We start from the raw sequence: 13148 nt of genomic DNA, 5'->3' as shown, positions 1-13148 counted from the left end.
GTCCTATGTAAGCAAAATAACTACCAAAAATAAGACTAGTATTTAAACAAAACTATATCTTTTTTAAATATTTTTTCAAGATTTAAAATAGCTACAAAATATTAATAAAACTATTTTTTGTAATTTTCGTAAATATTAGGATTAAATATGAAGTAATATTTTTGTATTTTTCAAAGTTAAAATGACTATAAAATATTAATAAAACTATTTTTTTGTAATTTTCATTTTTTAATAAAGACAAAAATATAAAATAAAATTTTTTGTATTTTTCCAAAATTAAAACGACTACAAAACATTAATAGAATTATATTTTTTTTGTAATTTTCGGATTTATATAAAGTACCAAAATAAAGTACAATTTTTTTTGTATTTTTCAAGTTTATGAGAAATACATAAACTAAAATTTACATATATATATTTTTGTGATTTTTCTTTTTGCAACGAAATAAAGCAAAATAGTTAAAATGACTATATTAGACCCAATTACATATTTATGCTAAAAGAAATGTGAAAATCCTCGGGGATGGTCAAAAATCACGTGCTTACAACTTTTAATTTGTCTACTAAATTCAAAAATACAAAAATAATTCTAGGAATGTTATCTTAATTTTATAATGATTTTTCTAATATTTTTTTTATCTTTTAGTACGATATTTTGAAAATACAAAAAAATAGTTTTATTTTAATGGTCAGTCTTATTTTAATAGTTATTTTATTTAAGTAAAATTAATTAATAAACAAGGTACTATTTTAGTCTCGTTCGCGGGGAAAGATTAAAACTTGGGCTCGAGCAACCCATCTTTAGGCCTAATTTTGAACCTAGCCCATAATTCCCAATACCATAATTCCTAGGCCCATACCCCTAACCTAATCCCTACCCCTATATAATAGTACCTACACCTAAAGCATGGAGGGGACAAAAAAAAGCTGCAATCCGCCGTTTTCCTATCAGACCTCCCCCACGCTCCTTCTTCTTCATTCTTCATCACCATTAGAGAGCCTTAGACAGAGGAGCTGAAGCAGCGCCGCGAATCCCAAAATCCAAAACACAAACAACCTCCATGATCGTCTTCTTCATCGGAAAAGCCCCAAGAGATGTACACCTAAGGAAGCAGCAGTTACACCCAAACAACCATATCAGTTCTATTAGATTTCTCAATCAAAAATCCAGAAACACTTTAGTTTTTTTCTGTGGATTTTGATTTCAAAGATGGATTCGGTTTGAATTATTTAATTCGAATTTTCATTTGAAGATCGAGTCTCCCGATGAAAACATTTCTATTCTTCATTTGATTCTGATATTTGATTCTTCGACTATGGGAGTGGAGTTAAATCAAGGTTGATTCGAGTTCGTCGTCGGTGAAGTTCCCCGTGCCCGGTCCGGCTTGTTCGAGCTCTCTCGTCGAGCTTGTATCTTTGTATTCATCTCCATGTATATAAAGGAATTGGGAGCAGAAGTATATCCCATTGGAGTAGAACAAGTAAGTTGATTTGCTTTTTCTTTCTAGGCGATTCAAGTTAATGGACTATTTTTATAGAATTATCATTTTGCTTAGATCTTGACAGTTGGTATTGGGAATGTGTGGAATATTTGGTATTTCTGTTTGCACTTGACCCTTTCTATTTAAAATTGCTTCCATGAAATGGCGATAGTGACTTGCTGCCTTTCTTAAACGATCTCATTTTCTTTGGTATTTTTGCTAGATTTTGTCTCCGCAGTTGATTTGCCATTACGGTTTCTTTATCTTCTCTGTTTTCCATTATTCTTTTTTTTTCTTTTTTTTTTGATAAAATTTGCTGAATTATGTTGGAATTGATTGCTGAATAATGTGAAAGAGGGTGGACTGCATCGCGATAGTGATTGGCCGCTTTATTGTATGTTTACTACATTTCTCACTTCTGATTTGATTCATGAAATATATGGTGAGGCGTAGAAATAGGCAGAAACTATGGCTGTATGTTTGACCTCCATACAATAAAAATTAGTGATGTATGTTTACTATGGCATTTTGGCCAATATTGAATTAAAGAGACTTGAGAAATGTGATCAAAATCAGTAACGTGGCCATACTCTTTTATGCACTCCATTCACTCTTTTGTCTTGTAGTATTATATCTTTTCAGAATCTTCCTTTTCTTGCATTATTAATATACTTTCTATTTTTAACTAATTGAAAAACGAACCTCATAGTTTGCTTTAGGCGTGTTAATTATTTAATTGTCATGGCTATTACTAAAATTCGGGTGTGCATTTCATGTGACCCGGTTCTAATTTCCAACAAGGTTAAATAGAATATGTCGTGAACCACGGGCACATTTCATGTAGCATGGCTTGCGATATGTTTTAAATAATCTTGAATTAATTTTTTAAATAATTTAAAGCGGTTTAATAAGTTAAAATTGTACCATAGGCTAAAACATGTAATAAAATAAGATAATAGGCCAATTGTAATAGTTTAAGCGACCGTGCTAGAACCACGGAATCCGGGAATGCCTAACACCTTCTCCCGAGTTAACAGAATTCCTTACTCAGAATTTCTGGTTCGCAGACTTCAAAGGGAAAGTCGAATTTTCCTCGATTTGGGATTTTAAAATAAACCTGTGATTTGGGACACTAGAAAACGAACCATCCCAAGTGGCGACTCTGAATAAAAATAAATAAATAATCTCATTTCGAATAATGTCACGTAAAGTGGAAAAACTCTCTTATATCACCTTTGGGTGTGTAAAAAGGAGGTGTGACAGCTGTGGCGACTCTGCTGGGGATAAGAACCCAGAACTTCTGGTTCAGGGTTCAGAATTCGAGCTTAGAGTAGCTGTTATGCTTGACTTTTATTTATTATCTGATTTTTTACATGTTTGAACCTAATGTGCTAAATGCCATTTTTTACCGCTTTAATATTGTTTGAACTGTATATAAATTGTTACGAAACCCTCTTATCTCTGAGTCTTCTAAATCATCTAGGAAGTGTGCACTTCGTGTGACTTCTTTTCTGTTAGAGTCATATCCCAATTTTAGAACGAGGTTCGGACAAGTTGCAAAGCCGGTGAAGCTTCTGTATTCCCGGTACGCTGCCCCCCTCCCCCCCCTCGGCTCGAGCTGTCCGCTCGGGTAAGCCAGGTCTAGAACAAATAAACCCAGGTTTTTAAACCTAGTATAACATAGCCTCATGTCGGATCCCTAGTAGGAACGCTTGTTTGCATCATGTGCATTTTGACTTTGGGGACTCAACGCAGGGGTTGGGTCCGTCTAGGACAGATGTACCCAAAAATCAAAAGACCATCTTGATACATCTTACGTGCTACTTGCGTATCTGTCTGTTTCGCCTTGCATGTTGACTGACTTCTAGAATATGGAAAGAAAATGAAAAAAATTGAAAAAAAAAAGAAAATCAAAACAAAGAGGACAAAGAAGAAAAAAGAAACAAAAAGTGAGAGGTAGGTATTTAGTAAATTTTGAAAATCTGCCAAAATTCTGGAAAACAAAAAGTCATTTCAAAATGAGCTAATATTTTCAAGTGTCATGTTTTCCTGTTCCTTCAAAACTGGGCGAACTACGCTGGTCTGATTCTCACCGGATGTGAGATACGTAGGAAAACCTCATCGGTTTCGGCCCATAATTTTCAAAAAATCCAAAAATATTTTCCTTTACTTCCTCTCTAGAAAAGTCTTTTTTTAGACCCCAATTTTTAAAAAAAAAAATCCAAAACTATTTTCCATTACTTGCTTCTTTAGAAAGCCTTTCTTTTAGACCCTAATTATTTTTTTAAAAAAACAAAATATACAAAAATATTTTTCTTTTAATTTCTTCCAAAAATCCAAAAATATTTTCATTCTTCTAACAAAATTGAAAAGAAAATTCAAAATTCAAAAATATTTTCATTTTTTTAGAATCATTTCTTTCATAAATTAAAAATAAAATTCCAAAAATATTTTCTTTTTTAGAAGTTTTTCTTTCGAAATTCCAGAAAAAAATTAAAAAAAAATCTTTCTTCTTTAGAAGTCTTTCTTTGCAAAAATGCTAAAGAAAAATCAAAATCCAAAAATATTCTCTTTCTTCTTTATAAGTCTTTCTTTCGAAAAATCAAAAAAAGAGTTAGTTTATTTACTTTATTCTCAATATTCCCGAACTACACAAGATCTGATTCATGTTCCTACATGATACGTAGGCAACCCACATCAGGTTCGATTAACCATTAAAAAAATGAAAAAAAAATGAAAAAAATGAAAAAATATTGATAATAATAAGGACCGACTGAGTCCATTCTAACATGTTTTGTTTTGAATTGTGAAGAAAGTTGAGGTAGTCGATTTGTGGTAAGCTGGAAACACAAGATCCGAGGAAAAATGATAACTGACATCGAAGCTATTACAAGTGCTCAAGAGACTCAGGGTCAGAGGGTTCAACAAAAGTCTACTATGTTTGAGAAAAATAGAATGTTGAAACAGCAAATAACCGAAATGTGTCAAGCATGGGCCAGTGGTCAAGGACAGCCTCGTTATGAGTCACAATTTGCTACACAGCAAGAGCAGTACCACTCTCCTGAGTACCACTCGTACTCGTTTGATCTTCCTGCAAACATTAAGAAACCTGCCCGAAAGATAGTATAGGAAGAAATGACCCAAAGAGTGAAAAGCTTAGAACAACGGTTGAAAAACATGCAAGGGTTAGCAGGTCAAAAGAGTGTTGCCTTCAAAGAACTATGCATGTTCCCCGATGTCCACTTGCCGCCTGGTTTCAAGACTCCCAAATTTGAAAAGTATGATAGACATGGAGACCCCATAGCCCACCTGAAAAGGTATTGTAATCAATTGAGGGGTGCGGGAAGAAACGAAGACTTGCTGATAGCTTATTTTGGGGAAAGCCTTGCGGGAGTAGCATCTGAATGGTTTTTGGATCAAGACACATCTCACTGGTACGTCTGGAATGACATGGCACAGGCCTTTGCCAATAAGTTCCAATACAACATCGACATTGCCCCAGACCGCATTTCCTTTTCAAACCTGAAGAAGAAACCAAGTGAAAGTTTAAGGGAATATGCCATTAAATGGAGAGAGCAAGCAGCTAGAGTTAAGCCACCCATGGATGACCATGAGCTAATCACTGTCTTCCTTCAAGCGCAAGAGCCAGATTACTTTCAAAACATGATGTTCGCAGTTGGCAAATCCTTCTCAGAAGTAATCAAAAATGGGAGAAATGGTAGAGAATGGTCTTAAGACAAGCAAAATTATAAGTCAAGCAGTTTTTAAAGCCGCAACTCAGGTTGTCCGGGTTGAATCTGATAATTTTAGCGGCACAAATGAGAAGGTTGAAGAAATCATGATGACATCACGGTCGAGAAGAGGTCCTAGGAGAACATCTCTAAGGTATGAGCAGCCTCATCAGGTTTCCCATGACTCCCCTGAGCATTGCTATCCACCTCAAAACCCACAATACTCTGTCGCTCCACATCGGTATGTTGCCCAGCCACCAAGACACCCCAGAAGGCGAGCACCAGCACCGCAAAATCTCCACTAGCCTCCACAAAATTTTCAAATGCCCTATAACCCACATCCAAACCAGAGGTATAGAAGGGAACAAAGGCTGAAAGATAATTTTACACCAATAGGAGAGTCATTTGCAAGCTTGTTTGAGAAATTAAAGCATTATGACATGATTGCACCTATTCCTCCAAATCATGTGGACCCATGTGCGAGAAGCTTTGACCCTTCTAAAAGGTGTGAATATCATTCCAATGCCCAGGGGCACAATGTTGAAAGCTGTCGGGATTTGAAAAGAGAAATAGAAAGTATGATCCGGGAAAACCTGATTGTGATCCAAGACAGTGACATCCAGAATATCGCGCAGAATCCTCTACCTGCACATCATGATGCACACTTTGTGGGGACGATGCTTGGTTACATGGACTATGAGAATCCTCTCGGGAACTTGCTAACTGAAGTTAATAATGTTGAAATTGGAGAAGGCTCTGCTGATTCTGATGAGCAAATTTGTGGCTAAATGCCAAGCCTAGCAATTGAAAAGTCATTCCCTCATCACTAGGAAGGAATCTTGGTATCTTGTTTTGATATTTTTTCTATTATCTGGGTTATTTTAGGGTTGTGACTATATTTTATTTGTTTTATTGAGTCAAACCCTTCTATCCCTCCATTTTGTTTGTGTGAGTCTTGTCTTTCTGTTCTGTTGCTATTTTATTAGCCGGGTTATTTAGGGTTGTAACTCGGATTTTAGGTTGTTTGTCTTGCTGTTTACTCAATGAAATACAATTTTTCCTTTTGTGTCATTCCATGCTTAGTTCTTTTCCTGCTAGTTTAAATGACATGGCATGCAAGTGGAATTTTGGCCAGATCTTAGAAAATTCATTGAAGTTTGAATTGGACAACTAAGGGAAAGACATTTTTGAGGATGAATAAAGAGTTTGAATACTTTGGAACTAAGGTCGAGTAAAATTCACCTTCAAATCATTGTGAAGATAGGGCTTGATGATGTTTAATCAATTGAAGTTTGTTGGAAAGTTTGTCACTAAGGGATGAAAAATGTCTCGTGACCACGGCACACCAAGAAGACAGACATGTTCGTCAATGCTATGATCGCGAAAAGATACCATGTTTGACGTTCTTGAGGTTGGGAGACCCTTTTTCTGCTACCCAAAACACTTTATACCTTTTGTCACCCCTTTGAGAATGTGTTATTTTCTTTGACCACCCTCTTTCGGAATCAAGTTTAGAGTCCAGAGTCAAAAAACAAAAACAAAAAAATGAAAAAAGAGGAAACAGAAAAAGAAAAAAAATCCATGTCCCAAGAGTACAAACTGGGGCAATTCTTAGATAGTTTAGAGGAAAAAAAAGAATTATCAAAGGTCCATGCCCTCAAAAATAGAAGTTGGGGCAAACAAAAAAAAAGAAAAAAAGAAAAAAGGAAAAGAGAAACAGAAAGAAAGATGAAAAATAGTTTAGGTCAGATGTTTGAACTACGTTCGACCTGATTCCTTAAAAAATAAGGATACGTAGGCAGCCTCACGGTTCGGTCCAACCAAATAAGAATTTAGAAGAAAAAGAAAAAAATAGAAAAATAGAAAAATCCAAAATCCCCAGCATCTGAAACTGGGGCAGAGATTTTATTTCACTTTTGAAAGAGTCGATTCCAAGAGTTGTAAGTCCACAACCCCCTTTACTTTGAGTTTATTTTGAGCTTTCATGACGTCCTTTCTTTCCAACCCTATCCAAAATCCTTCCAAATAAAGACCTCCCAATATGCCTTCAAGAATGCCAAGAGAAGCATGCAATGAGCAACGGTTGTCACACGACATATAACATTGTCAAGTTGCTCGCACAAGAAAGTAAAAGAAAAAGAATAATAAGAAAAATGAGAGAGTCTTACTAGTTAAACCTTCATGGGTACTATAAGGTGACGGTAAGCAGAGATGAACACATGAGAGAGACTTATTGGTGAAAACCCCTCGGAGCACCACCAGTCAAAAGTGAGTCGTGAAGATGATGCGAAGGATTGGCACGAACAAGCCCGACTTCAAAGGTCATAAGAATGACAAAAGGGAAGATTGGATTAGTTTGATAGATCAGGTCGTTGAGTCCAAAATGCATGTCATGACCATTAAGACTAGTTATTGAAAAAAATGAAAAAAAAGGAAAGAGAAAAAAAACTCTTCCTTCTGTCCTTCCGAAAGGGGGCATTTCTTGTTAATATTCATTTCTTTGCATTATTGTGTCCTTCACTCTGAGTTAGTTCTTGTCAAAACAAGTAAGAAAAGATTTCAAAATCTGCTACCAGCTTTTCAGTTGCACAAAGTAAATTTGGCCAGCACACTCAATTGTTATAGTCAACATGCCTTAAGGATTCATGCAAAAGCTCCTCCCCAAGACTCTTGTTAGCCTACTTGGCAAAATCAAAGATAACTTGTGATTCCCTCTGACAGATAAATTGTTCAAAAAGCAGGAAGTCATTCAAAGATATCGAAAAATGTCACCTAAGGAAAGATCTCCAGTTGGGATAAGGTTGATTGAGCCATAAATACAAATGGTACTGGTGTGAAACAATTAGAGATGGTGCAGAACAAAAGTCTTTTGAGACCGACTAAAGCTGATTGAGCAGAAGCCAAGCTGCCCAAGACTCAAGGCCACAAACCGACCACCATTTTCAAAACTGAACAATTTTTCTTTGTGTGAAATAGGAACAAAGCAGTGCAAGGAAAGTGGTTAAAAATAAAAAAAACGAAAAAAAGAAGAAAATAAAAGAAGAGAAGAGCCGACAAAGGGAAGTTTCTCAAATCTTTGCCTTTATTTGTCTTGCTATTGTGAATAAAATCTCGCCATTGATCTTTATATTTTTTCCTCCTAGGATAAAAAGTCCCAGTCTGATGGATCTTCTCCCAATAAATCTTAGTCTGATGAATTTTTCTCCTAAGATAGAAAACCTAGTCTGATGAATTTTCTCGTAGGATAGAAATCTTAGTCTGATGAATCTTTCTCCTAAGATAACAAAGATAGACCTAGTCTAATGAATCTTCTCCTAGGATCAAAATCTTAGTCTGATGAATTTTTCTCCTAAGATAGAAGACCTAGTCTGATAAACTTTCTCCTAGGATAGAAATCTTAGTCTGATGAATCTTTCTCCTAAGATAGAAAACCTAGTCTGATGAACTTTCTCCTAGGATATAAATCTTAGTCTGATGAATCTTTCTCCTAAGATAACAAAAAGGGAACCTAGTCTGATGAACTTTCTCCTAGGATTAAAATCTTAGTCTGATGAATCTTTCTCCTAAGATACCAAAAAAATGATACCTAGTCAGATGAATTTTCTCCTAGGATCAAAATCTTAGTTTGATGAATCTTTCTCCTAAGATATCAAAAAAAAGAAATATAAAAGAGACCTAGTCTGATAAACTTTCTCCTATGATCAAAATCTTAGTCTGATAAATCTTTCTCCTAAGATAGAAAACCTAGTCCAATGAATTTTCTCCTAGGATAATAATTTTAAAAAAAGGGAAGTCTGAATTTGAAAGAAGAGGGGTCAATTTTTAGTTATCAATGTCTAGTTTTCTTGAAATCAGGGGCCCCGCCTGGAGAATAGGGTCAGTCTTTACTTTAGTCAAGCTTAGTTTATAGTTTTCCTAGTCTATTCTTTAGTTTACTCTCATCATTGCATCAATATTAAGAGTGGTTTGCAATTTTGCTAACAACTCACAAATCTTCCTAGTGCAAACTGGGGCAAAAAAGAAAAAAAATTCTTTTGTTTTGTCTGTATTGTTGTAATCAGGTGCCCACCTGAAGAACAAGGGAAGACAACTCAAGTTTCAAGGGAAAGCAGTTTCGAAGGAAGATAGTTCAAGTTTCAAGGAAAAGCAGTGTCGAAGGAAGACAGTTCAAGTTTCAAGGGAAAACAGTTCGAGTTTCAAGGGAAAACAGTCCAAGTTTCAAAGGAAGTCAGTTCAAGTTCAGCAATCAGGTGCCCACCTGGAAAATAAGAGAATTAATTAAGAATGCAATTCAGGTCAGCAACAAAAGAAGCTCGCGTCAAGAATGCGAGTCAGTAGTCCAAGATGATCAACATAAGTTAGTCACAATCCAAAATAAAAAGAAAAAAACAAAAAAAAAAGACAAGAAGTGAATCCAAATGCAGAAGTTAATGAAAGATGTGAGTTGCTCAAGACAGGGCTGAGGTCACAAGCTCTGCATGTCCCGTTTTGGTTTGAAAACCTGAAGAAGAACGAACTAGCACCTGCAACTAGCAAGCGTTAAGGTTCAAATCTAAAGTCTGCATGAAGAACCACTCAAGACTCAAGATCAAGCTTCAGAAGACTTATAGATAAGAATCTTGTAACTCGTAGTTGATAGGCTTAGCTAGTCTTTTTCATGTTTTGATTTTTGATGTAACATCAGGACCGTGGACCGGAACCTCGGTAGAACGGCACCTCGACTGGATCTACGCCTCGGCATACTCTATCATCTCACTCACTTTTGAACTACACGTGGCCTGATTCCTTTATAGCCAAGGATATGTAGGCAGCTCAGATACCAGGGCTCGGTCACATTCCATTTCCTCTTAGTTTTAGTCTCTCCAAATAAGGGTCGGTCAAAAAACTTGTCTAGTCGTTCTTTGTCTAAAAACTCTTCGCGTTTTCAGTCAAAGAGGGGCAGCTGTAGACATGTAATTTTTGACCTTCCCCAAGATTTTATATATTTTAGCATGTAAATATTTAGTTTAGGCCTAATATAGTTATTTCAATTAATTTTGACTCTATTTGTTTTATTTAATCACACAAAAGAAAAAATTACAAAAAATATTTTCTCTTATTTAGCTAGTTAATATTTTTATCTAGTTACTTTTAATTTGTCTACTAAATTCAAAAATACAAAAATAATTCTAGGAATGTTATCTTAATTTTGTAATGATTTTTCTATTATTTTTTTTATCTTTTAGTACGATATTTTGAAAATACAAAAAAATAATTTTATTTTAATGGTCAGTCTTATTTTAATAGTTATTTTATTTAAGTAAAATTAATTAATAAACAAGGTAGTATTTTAGTCTCGTTCGCGGGAAAAGAAAAAAAACTTGGGCTCGAGCAACCCATCTTTAAGCCTAATTTTGAACCTAGCCCATAATTCCCAAAACTATAATTCCTAGGCACATACCCCTAACCTAATCCCTACCCCTATATAATAGTACCTACACCTAAAGCATGGAGGGGACAAAAAAAAAGTTGCATTCCGCTGTTTTCCTATCAGACCTCCCCCACGCTCCTTCTTCTTCATTCTTCATCACCATTAGAGAGCCTTAGACAGGGGAGCCGAAGCAGTGCCGCAAACCCCAAAATCCAAAACACAAACAACCTCCATGATCGTCTTATTTATCGGAAAATCCCCAAGAGATGTACACCTAAGGAAGCAGCAGTCACACCCAAACAACCATATCAGTTCTATTAGATTTCTCAATCAAAAATCCAGAAACACTTTGGTTTTTTTCTGTAGATTTCGATTTCAAAGATGGATTCGGTTAGAATTATTTGATTCGGATTTCCATTTGAAGTTCGAGTCTGCCGATGATAACATTTCTGTTCTTCATTTGATTCTGATATTCGGTTCTTCGAGTATGGGAGTGGAGTTAAATCAAGGTTGATTCGAGTTCGTCGTCGGTGAAGTTCCCCGTGCCCGATCCAGCTTGTTCGTGCTCTCTCGTCGAGCTTGTATCTTTGTATTCATCTCCATGTATATAAAGGAATTGGGAGCAGAAGTATATCCCATTGGAGTAGAACAAGTAAGTTGCTTTGCTTTTTCTTTCTAGGCGATTCAAGTTAATGGACTATTTTTATAGAATTATCATTTTGCTTAGATCTTGACAGTTGGTATTGGGAATGTGTGGAATATTTGGTATTTCTGTTTGCACTTGACCCTTTCTATTTCAAATTGCTTCCATGAAATGGCGATAGTGACTTGCTGCCTTTCTTAAACGATATCATTTTGTTTTTGGTATTTTTGCTAGATTTTGTCTCTGCAGTTGATTTGCCATTACGGTTTCTTTATCTTCTCTGTTTCCATTATTCTTTTTTTTTCTTTTTTTTGGATAAAATTTGCTGAATTATGTTGGAATTGATTGCTGAATAATGTGAAAGAGGGTGGACTGCATCGGGATAGTGATTGGCCGTTTTGTTGTATGTTTACTACGTTTCTCACTTCTGATTTGATTCATGAAATATATGGTGAGGCATAAAAATAGGCAGAAACTATGGTTGTATGTTTGACCTCCATACAATAAAAATTAGTGATGTATGTTTACTATGGCATTTTGGCCAATATTGAATTAAAGAGACTTGAGAAATGTGATCAAAATCAGTAACGTGGCCATACTCTTTTATGCACCCCATTCACTCTTTTGTCTTGTAGTATTATATCTTTTCAGAATCTTACTTTTCCTGCATTATTAATATACTTTCTATTTTTAACTAATTGAAAAACGAACCTCGTAGTTTGCTTTAGGCGCGTTAATTATATAATTGTCATGGCTACTACTAAAATTCGGGTGTGCATTTCATGTGACCCGGTTCTAATTTCCAACAAGATTAAATAGAATGTGTCGTGAACCACGGGCGCATTTCATGTAGCGTGGCTTGCGATATGTTTTGAATAATCTTGAATTAATTCTTTAAATAATTAAAAGCGGTTTAATAAGTTAAAATTGTGCCATAGGCTAAAACATGTAATAAAATCAGATAATAGGCCAATTATAATAGTTTAAGCGACCGTGCTAGAACCACGGAATCCGGGAATGCCTAACACCTTCTCCCGGTTAACAGAATTCCTTACTCAGAATTTCTGGTTCGTAGACTTCAAAAGGGAAGTTGAATTTTTCTCGATTTGGGATTTTAAAATAAATCGGTGACTTGGGACACCAGAAAACGAACCATCCCAAGTGGCGACTCTGAATAAAAATAAATAAATAATCTCATTTCAAATAATGTCACGTAAAGTGGAAAAACTCCCTTATATCACCTTCGGGTGTGTAAAAAGGAGGTGTGACACCTGTATTTCTTATATTCAAAATACCTTTCAAATAGTATGTATATGCATATATAAGTATACCCCAAGGCTACATTTTTTTCTTAATTTTTCAACGATTTTTAAATCAATTTACTGCCTTATTTTATCAAGAAAAACCCAATAATTATCCCAAAATTATCATTTTTGGTGATTCAGTTATTGGAGTTTCATGTTTATATTGGAATATAGCTAAGGTATTTATACAAATTTATTTGGTATTTTAAAGTATAGAATTGCATAATTGCAATATTAGCCTTTTTTAGGTTTACATTCGTTTCATATTCATAAAATGAGATTTAATATTTTTAAATTGATAATTATATATTATAAATCATTTTGATGCTTTCAATTTATTTTCAGATATTAATGTACAATTTTGTTTAATTTTTTAAAAGGGAAAAACTGGCTATTTAAATAATAGCCTAATCCGTTTCAATTTTCGCCTAAAATCTGACCCCTAATTGGACCCCAATTTCAGCCCAATTTCAATTAAAACCCGACCCAAGCCCAATCCTAAAACTACCCGACCCAACCCATATCAAATCTTGGTCGTTGATCAATTTTGATCAACGGTCTAGATCCGCCCATACCTTT

At 35.1% G+C, this 13148-nt stretch overlaps 1 long non-coding RNA gene across 1 annotated transcript; it reads left to right on the top strand.

Moving 5' to 3' along the window:
• Window positions 1–525: 525 nt before the first annotated feature.
• LOC142181591 (uncharacterized) lies at window positions 526–11437 on the top strand. The gene is made up of 2 exons (XR_012710260.1): window positions 526–1481; window positions 4294–11437. It is a non-coding gene; the product is annotated as an uncharacterized LOC142181591 (long non-coding RNA).
• Window positions 11438–13148: the final 1711 nt, after the last annotated feature.

Source organism: Nicotiana tabacum, chromosome 6 (genome assembly GCF_000715075.1).
Source record: "Nicotiana tabacum cultivar K326 chromosome 6, ASM71507v2, whole genome shotgun sequence".
Taxonomy (NCBI): domain Eukaryota; kingdom Viridiplantae; phylum Streptophyta; class Magnoliopsida; order Solanales; family Solanaceae; genus Nicotiana; species Nicotiana tabacum.
The sequence above is the reverse complement of the archived record's forward strand: the minus strand, read 5'-3'. Positions and strand labels throughout refer to the sequence as shown.